At 40.2% G+C, this 9,636-nt stretch overlaps 1 pseudogene; it reads left to right on the top strand.

The window, feature by feature from the left end:
- On the top strand, nt 1–4,454 carry LOC121491735 (annotated as a pseudogene).
- The last annotated feature ends 5,182 nt before the right edge of the window (nt 4,455–9,636 follow it).

Here is a 9,636-nt window from a genome sequence, read left to right as displayed (position 1 = left end):
ATGGCAAATGATAAGAAGAATCAGGGACAGGTCTGAGAACCTCTGTGAACCACTGCTCTAAGCACTTGGCCTGTATGAACGCATTCATACAACAACTCTAAGGTATGTCCTGTTGTTACGCCTGTTTTAGAGATGAGGAATTGAGGTACTGATCCACAATGTACCTCAGATTCCACTGCTATGAATGGTGATAACACTCCAGAGGTTACCACTGCAATGTCTATCCGGGAGGCAGACAACTATATAAACAGTGACAACGACATCTAGAGCTATGATAGGGAAAGTCTGAGGAGGCTGTAGCTGTGCAAAGCAAAAGCATCTTCCTAAGTTTGGGGGTCAGGGAGACAGGCGGGGGGGGTCAGGGAAGACTTGTAAGAGCAAGTGACTTTAAGCTGCAATCTAAGGGATCACTAGCCAACCTAATAGAAATTTTAGGAGAGGGCATAGGAAAAGAAGAGAGCATTCCAGGTAGAGGTTAGTCCTAGGTACTTTTACAAAAAAGAGAGAGAGGGGATTTTGAGGAATTGAAAGAAGTTCCCTATGATGTTTCTCTCTCTTTTAGATCAAATTGTTGGTTGGTAACCTATTGAAAGTTTCTCTCCACAAACATGGTAATGTTTTAAGGGTTCCCTATTCCTGGTGTCTAAATTTAGATTGTACCCCTGAGGGAGCAAGGGTCTACTGTCCTTGACTACTCATCAAGTTCCTGTCGTTCCTCAACGGTGCCCACAAGTTCCTGCCTCTGGGCTTTGGACTTCCTGTTCTCATTAATGAGGACGCTCCAGTCTCCTCTACACCTTTCTGAGTCCACACCCAACCAGGTAGACTTAAGGGTCTCTCTGCTTCCATGACACCCAATGAAAAGCATGATCATAGAACTTAGAAGATAAGTTATGGACAGATATTGTTTATTTATCTATGTCCCTACTAGGTTGTCAGCATAGTCTTTATGACTTAGGCTAGCACAATGTTGTCAGCCCTGAATGGATGCTCAATTATTTTCTTCCTGAAAATGAATGAATGAATACATTTTGATTTATCATTCTTTACTTTTAGTAATGCTGCTATGGGCTTTTGGATTTTCTGTTCTAGTTCCATTCTCAAGAGAATTATTCATTTATTTAAAATTTTTAATTATATATTGCATTATTCTAGCTTCTTTTTTAAAAGATTTTATTTATTTATTCATAAGGGATGCAGAGACACAGGCAGAGACACAGGCAGAGGGAGAAGCAGGCTCCCTGTGGGGAGCCTGCTGTGGGACTCCATCCCAGGATGTCAAAGGCAGATGCCCTTTTTTAGCTTCTTTAACCTGACTTTGTTGGAGTTTTGCTAGCAGATAGGGTTTGTGCAATACTAGGATGCTGATGGCTGGGCTATTTTTCAAGAACATCTGTGCATTGACTACTCTTCTAGGGATGAAGATGCGGCCTTGCTGATACTGTCTGGTTTAGGAATCAAGCAAAACCAGCATTTGTAAACATTCTTTTGAATGGAAGCTTGTATAAAAAAAAAGTATAGAAAACTGTTCATGGTCTAGTTTCTAAGAATCATACCTTTAAGTCAGGAATTCCAATCAAGTGACAATGATCCTGGTGGGATGGAGCCCACAGGCATCATTAAGAGTACCTAGAATTGTTGACAGCTCTGATGACATGACCCTGAGTCCCTTCTTTGTGGCACCTACACAAATGGTTTTGAGAAGCCTTCTGCCATCCAGCATCAAGCCATTCTTCCTTGTATCAAGGGTTATTAACTGATTGCTCAAGCCCAATCTAGGGATGGGAAAACAGTCCCTTTTACTATATGGACTATGCAGCAGATTGAATTAGATATAAAGGCTAACAATGAGACTGAAGAAAGAGAAATTAAGGAGTCAATCCCATTTACAATTGCACCTAAAAGCATAAGATACCTAGGAATAAACCTAACCAAAGAGGTAAAAGATCTATACCCTAAAAACTATAGAACACTTCTGAAAGAAATTGAGGAAGATACAAAGAGATGGAAAAATATTCCATGCTCATGGATTGGCAGAATTAATATTGTAAAAATGTCAATGTTACCCAGGGCAATTTATACGTTTAATGCAATCCCTATCAAAATACCATGGACTTTCTTCAGAGAGTTAGAATAAATTATTTTAAGATTTGTGTGGAATCAGAAAAGACCCCGAATAGCCAGGGGAATTTTTAAAAAAAGAAAACCATAGCTGGGGGCATCACAATGCCAGATTTCAGGTTGTACTACAAAGCTGTGGTCATCAAGACAGTGTGGTACTGGCACAAAAACAGACACATAGATCAATGGAACAGAATAGAGAACCCAGAAGTGGACCCTGAAATGTACGGTCATCTAATATTCGATAAAGGAGGAAAGACTATCCATTGGAAGAAAGACAGTCTCTTCAATAAATGGTGCTGGGAAAATTGGACATCCACATGCAGAAGAATGAAACTAGGCCACTCTCTTGCACCATACACAAAGATAAACTCAAAATGGATGAGAGATCTAAATGTGAGACAAGATTCCATCAAAATCCTAGAGGAGAACACAGGCAACACCCTTTTTGAACTTGGCCACAGTAACTTCTTGCAAGATACATCCACAAAGGCAAAAGAAACAAAAGCAAAAATGAACTATTGGGACTTCATCAAGATAAGAAGCTTTTGCACAGCAAAGGATACAGTCAACAAAACTAAAAGACAACCTACAGAATGGGAGAAGATATTTGCAAATGACATATCAGATAAAGGGCTAGTTTCCAAGATCTATAAAGAACTTATTAAACTCAACACCAAAGAAACAAACAATCCAGTCATGAAATGGGCAAAAGACATGAAGAGAAATCTCACAGAGGAAGACATGGACATGGCCAACAAGCACATGAGAAAATGCTCTGCATCACTTGCCATCAGGGAAATACAAATCAAAACCACAATGAGATACCACCTCACACCAGTGAGAATGGGGAAAATTAACAAGGCAGGAAACCACAAATGTTGGAGAGGATGCAGAGAAAAGGGAACCCTCTTACACTGTTGGTGGGAATGTGAACTGGTGCAGCCACTCTGGAAAACTGTGTGGAGGTTCCTCAAAGAGTTAAAAATAGACCTGCCCTACGACCCAGCAATTGCCCTGCTGGGGATTTACCCCAAAGATTCAGATGCAATGAAACGTCGGGACACCTGCACCCCGATGTTTCTATCAGCAATGGCCACAATAGCCAAACTGTGGAAGGAGCCTCGGTGTCCATCAAAAGATGAATGGATAAAGAAGATGTGGTTTATGTATACAATGGAATATTCCTCAGCCATTAGAAACGACAAATACCCACCATTTGCTTCAACGTGGATGGAACTGGAGGGTATTATGCTGAGTGAAATAAGTCAATCGGAGAAGGACAAACAGTGTATGTTCTCATTCATTTGGGGAATATGAATAATAGTGAAAGGGAATATAAAGGAAGGGAAAAGAAATGTTGGGAAAATCAGGAAGGGAGACAGAACATAAAGACTCCTAACTCTGGGAAACGAACTAGGGGTGGTGGAAGGGGAGGAGGGCGGGTATTGGAGGGGAATGGGTGACGGGCACTGAGGTGGACACTTGAGGGGATGAGCACTGGGTGTTTTTCTGTATGTTGGTAAATTGAACACCAATAAAAATTAATTTAAAAAAAAAAGATATAAAGGCTATGCAAGACTGTCCTGCCACCCACTAGAGAGTTGGCTCAGCAGATACAGAAGGTAATTATGACATTGGGAGATTACATGGGTGCTTCGGGCCACACCCACATTGATGGGACAAATGTGCATGCTGAGGTGCAGTAGCTGCAGATGGAAGCTCCCTATATCATCATGTGTTTGATATGCTTAACTGGAAACACCTATCTCTCAAATACATCAAAATGTTTACTTTAGATGAGGCTGATGATATATTAAGCCATGGATTCAAGGACCAGATCTATGACATATTTCAAAAGCTCAACAACAACACCCACGGGGTTTGCTGTCAGCTGCAAAGCCTCCTGATGTGCTTGAGGTGACCAAGAAGTTCATGAGGGACCCATTTGGATTCTGGCCAAGGAAGAGTTGACCCTAGAGGGCCTACATCACCCACCAGTTCTACATCAATGTGGAACAAGAGGAGTGGAGGCTGGACACACTGTGTGACTTGTATGACACCCTGACCATCATGCAGGCAGTCATATGCTCACTGAGAAGATGGACACACCCAAGACTTCACTGTATCTGCCAGGCCTGGAGACATGGACCCAAAAGAAATACAATCATAAGGGAATTCCGCTCTGGCTCTAGCAGAGTATTAATTACTACTGACCTACTGGCCAGAGGCATTGATGGGCAGCATATTTCTTTAGTCAGCAGCTATGACCTTCCCACCAACAGGGAAAACTCTATCCACAGAACTGGTCCTGGTGGCTAATTTGGCCATAAGGATATGGCTTTTAACATGGAGACAGAATAAGACGAGAAGAGTCTTTGAGACATCAAGACATTCCTCAACATTTCCATTGAGGAGATGCCCCTCAATGTTGCTGACCTCCTCTGAGAGGGGCTCTGCTACCCAGCCCTAGTCAGGGTCCAGTCCTCAGGGACTCAGGGGATTGAAGAGGAGCAGGGCGGGGAAGGAGGGGAGCTGAAAGATGGACATCTGGTCATTTTTTTCTTTTTCTTTGAATAAATTTCACACTTTGATTCAAACAACAACAAAACCTGTTGTTATCTAGTAGTCTAATAACTGGAAATAAGCAGAAGTTTAGCAGTATGAGAATGGCAAAACTCGCCTCGGGTTTTCATATAATAGAATACTACTCTGCAATAAAATGAAACAAATTACAGACTCAACAAAAGAGATGAATCTCACTGACATTAGGCTGAGAGAAAGCTCCCTGACAGAAGGAACATATACACCATGAATGTTTGGTTTCCATTCCTACTGTAACAAATTACTACAAACATAGTGGGTTAAACAAAACATTTGTTATCTTGCAGTTCTGTAGGTTAGAAGTCCAATAGGAGTTGAACTAAGATTAAAGTGTCAAGAGAGCTATGTTCCTTCTGGGGGCTCCAGAGGAGAATACTTCTCCAGTTTCTATAAGCCAGCCACACCCCTTGGCTTGTGGTCCCCTTCTTCTATCTCCAAAGACAGCAGGGTAGCATCTCTGACCCTCCTTCCATTCTCACATCTCTCTCCTCTTCTGCTTCTCTCTTCCACTTTAAGGACCTTTGTGAGCACCTTTGGCCTGCCCAGATAATCCAGGAGAATTGCCCTTAAGTCAGCTGATTAACAACCTTAATTCCCTTTTACCATGTAACCTAAATATTCTGAATTTAAAAATTGAGGATAATGGAAGGCAGATTTGCAGCAGTGCTCTGCTAAACTTGGGGTGGGGCGAGGGGAACAAATTTGATCTGTAGCATTTGCAGAATGTTGTGGTATAACTACTCAAATGGCTGATTTCAAGCTAATATCAGCTCACAAAATACAATTATTTAGTAATCAGCCCTTGTGAGCTGGTTCAACCTGGTTCCACCATACTGCTGCAAGTTTCTCATTCTTGAAGTTTAATCATACAGACAGATATAGAAATAAATATTTGCATATGAGGATGTGAGTCTATACACGTGTGTTGCCTTGCCCTCTACGGTGATAGGATCTAAAAGTGAGGGCACATCTGTAGCAATGAGCATACCTAACAACCAGACCTTACTCTCTAAATACCATTCTCAACATTAAAAGGAACAAGTGCTTCTTGGAAAAAAGGCTAATTCCAGGACCAGGGCAGGAAAAGTACAGAAATTGCTGGACCACAAATTAGGGAAGTGCTCAAAGAATGATGATTATAGGGGCACGTGGGTGGCTCAGTGTTTGAGCGTCTGCCTTTGGCTCAGGTCATGATCCCAGGGTCCTGGGATCAAGTCCCGCATTGGGCTCCCCACAGGGAGCCTACTTCTCTGCCTGTGTCTCTGTGCCTCTCCTGAATAAATAAATAAAATCTTAAAAAAAAAAAAAAGTAACATAGAAAAAAGAGAAATTTGCAGATTGAAAGGGCCACTGGGGACAATTTTAGTATCGAAATAAATGATAAAGTAATGAATTCAAACCCATTAATAAAAACCCATGAGTCAAAACTGACATAAGTAAAGAAATGGGAGAAGAGAAAGCTCTTTCTCAAAGCACAGTACCAACTAATACATAGGATACGAATGAAAGAATTAGAAAATCATCAATAGATGTGAAAATTAAGGAGTGAAAGGTTAAGGAGACAGTATGTTTGCATATCTCCCCACAAATACTAGTTAACTAAAAACATAACTAATAATTTTACAGTGCAGAAGTTTGACAGACACTACGTTGACCAAGTGATCAAAGTTAACATTACCAGTAATGAGACAAAACCACATCATGTGCCTGCAGATATCACTGAGCAGGACCCAATATCAATTATATGGTAGATTAGCCAAAAATAGACGATCTGAGTCTAACCATGGGGAAACAGGAGGGAGGCTGAAATTGAGGGCCAGTCTACAAAGCCTCTGGTCTACCTTCTTCAAAAATATCAAAGCCATAAAAGACAAAAGATGACTGAGAAACTGTCACAGATTGATTTGAGAAGACTGAATGCAGTGCATGGTCCTGCTTCAGGTCCTGGACTGGAAGGGAAAATTACAAAGGACATTATTAAGACAAAATTTGAATGCATACAGATTATATAATAGTGCATATCCATGTCAGATTTTCTGATTTTGTTCATTGCCCTCCACTTATGTCAAAAAATATTCTTGTACTTAGGATACATACACTGAAGTATTTAGGGATAAGCAGATACACAAACACAAAGGCTGCAATTTGATCTCAAATTATTAAAAAAAAAAAAAAAAGACTGTGTGGTGTGGTGTGGGAAGAGAGAAAAGACCAAGATAAAGCAAAAAATAAATGGATTAAAATGTATTCATTTTTGAATCTGGGTAAAAGGTACGTAGGAGTGTTATACTGTGGTTGCAACTTGTCCGAAATTCTACCAAAATAAAGAGACAAACGATGGAGATAAGGGAACAGAGACCTGGGAAGCTACTTCGACAGCATCCTGCCAGTGCAGAGGGAAAACCCTTACAAAAATATGCTGGTTCCCCCTTGATTCTCTGTAGCCACCTCTCTTCTGTATTTCTTGCTAAATAAATAAAGTACTTATAGCCGGCGTGTAGGTGGTCAGTTTGGCAGCTTCAAAGGAAGACAGCTTTCGTGGACTTGAAAGTATTCAGTTTAAAATAATAGAGACTTCTCTGTTCTGAATAACAGTTTGGAGCCCTGTAACAATTTGTAATCAGAATGTATAAACTTGCAAAACGTACTTAACATGAAATAGATAAAAGAGGTAGTGTAGGATGAGAAAAGGGGAACAGTACAAACTGTACACAATTTACCAATGTAAAAAAAAAGTTTTCCTTCAAGTTCTTTCCCATTTCACTCTTGTTTGTACGTAGTCTTTCTGATTGTATCTACCAGATTGTATGCCTATTATCGTGTGAAATAGTATCATTGGAATGCTTATTATTGACCTCACTATGTATAGATCTTTTCAATACTTTTGGGGAGATGCTGACAACTTAGTCCTAGACTCTGTGTTGCCAGAGTAAGATCCTGTTCTTGTTAGAGCAAGATCCATGTTTTCAAGATCCTAGAAACAAGACCCTGGAGAATTAAAAGAATTAAAGAATTTAAAGAATTTAAGAACTTAGTTACGAAAATAACTTAAAATTGGTTAAAATGCGAAAATACTTTTGATCCAAAACCAATGAATTATATAAATGAAATGGCTCCCCACCCCCACCTGTATGCACATTTTCACCCTTTATCAAAATACTATGATGTCACTCTTGATTTGTTGAGATTTAGCAGAATTTAGCACAGGTCTTATTCATGCCATGCTATGGATGGAATTTTGAGGGAGAAACGATGCCTTCTGCTATATCCAAAATTCAGCCCTTAAAAGAATAATTTAAAAATTTCAGCAGATGAGGCAGAGAATCAGGTTAACTCCAGTTGAAGGTGGCTACTCTTCAGAATAACAGTCTACTAGAAATAAAATTCTGCTCTCCCCTTATCTGCAACCCCCAAGTAAAAATTTTACGCTGCTAGAAAATAAATCATTTCTTTGACACATTTAATTCTATCCAGAGGATTAAAATAGATGAACTAAGAAGCTAACTAAAATAAATTATTTGCAGTATAACTATACCATAATTTTCAGCCATTAAGTGTATATGTCTCTAGAGATAAAATGGTTTTGATTTACCAAATTGGGTAATTAAATTAAGTTAGATGATTTTTCCCAAAGGCCTGGCAACCAGGTAATAGCCATTTGAAAAGTTACTAGCAGAAACGATCAGTTTGGTTAGTCTGCTGAAGATAAAAAGTAAACCTAAAAGAAAATTACCTTTTAGAAAAACCTCAAAATAATATATCCCAAGTGCTATTGACTGTGGTAGGCATTGTAGGTGTCCTTCTAATTTCCTTGGCCACCTCTCCCTACCAAGGAAGCTCTGCCATCTGGATGATGTCCACCACCCCACCCCCACCCCCAGCTACAGGAGTGGCCCTGACTGCCCTAAACCAATCAGAATAATTCCATTCCCCTTGTTTCAGCTAGCCCAAAAGTGGGCCAATGACCCAAGTTGATTAACTTAATTCACATTTTAACTTTTGGATCGCAATCTTATTTCCCATTTCTTGGGAAAGTTACTTTGTAACACCCATTCAGCAATAGGGTGCTGCTTGGGTCCTATCATGATTAAGAGCTTGCTCATTATAACAACCATAACATATACGGAAGTCAACCAGAGTTTCTCATAGGTATATGCTTTCTAAGTATCTTAAAATTGAAAACAGTTCACTGGGATCCCTGGGTGGTGCAGCGGTTTGGCGCCTGCCTTTGGCCCAGGGCGTGATCCGGATCGAATCCCATGTCGGGCTCCTGGTGCATGGAGCCTGCTTCTGTCTCTGCCTCTCTCTCTCTCTCTCTCTGGGACTATCATAAATAAATTTAAAGAAAAGAAAACAGTTCACCTTCTTTTCATATAATTTTCCGGTTGAATAAAACTGATATTTATCTTGCAGGATTTCTCACATTCTAGATTTGGCTAATTGCTTCCCTGAGTGGTTTCACTTATCCTTCTATTCCTCGTATTTCCTGTAAAATAGTAGTTAGAACTGGGGACTTGATTTAGGAAAAGATTTTCTTCCTTTCTTTGTGTCTTGTTTCATTTGCAAGAAAACTAATTGGGTGGGCATTGCATACTTCCTAATGCTTTAAATCGGGGGCACACAAAATCTCGTTGGTTATAATTTCAGAGACATCAGAATGACTGGCAGAGCCATTATGGTTTTGCCAGCTTTGCCTAACGGGAATCTCAGAGTCAGTTCTAGATTCCTTTTGATGTGACTCCCATTGTCTTCAAAAGCATCCTTGGTTTCTGGCACCACAGATGTCCCTGGGTCTCCCTGACCCAGACTTGACATTTGTGTAAGAAACTCTGTTCCTTTTAGTGAGGAAAGGTATTTAGCAGGCACGATCCAGCTCAGGGATGCTTGATATGGTGGCTTGTTATTATTTCC

Source organism: Vulpes lagopus, chromosome 5 (genome assembly GCF_018345385.1).
Source record: "Vulpes lagopus strain Blue_001 chromosome 5, ASM1834538v1, whole genome shotgun sequence".
NCBI lineage: Eukaryota > Metazoa > Chordata > Mammalia > Carnivora > Canidae > Vulpes > Vulpes lagopus.
Note: the sequence above shows the minus strand (reverse complement) of the source record. Positions and strands in the feature narration are given on the sequence as shown.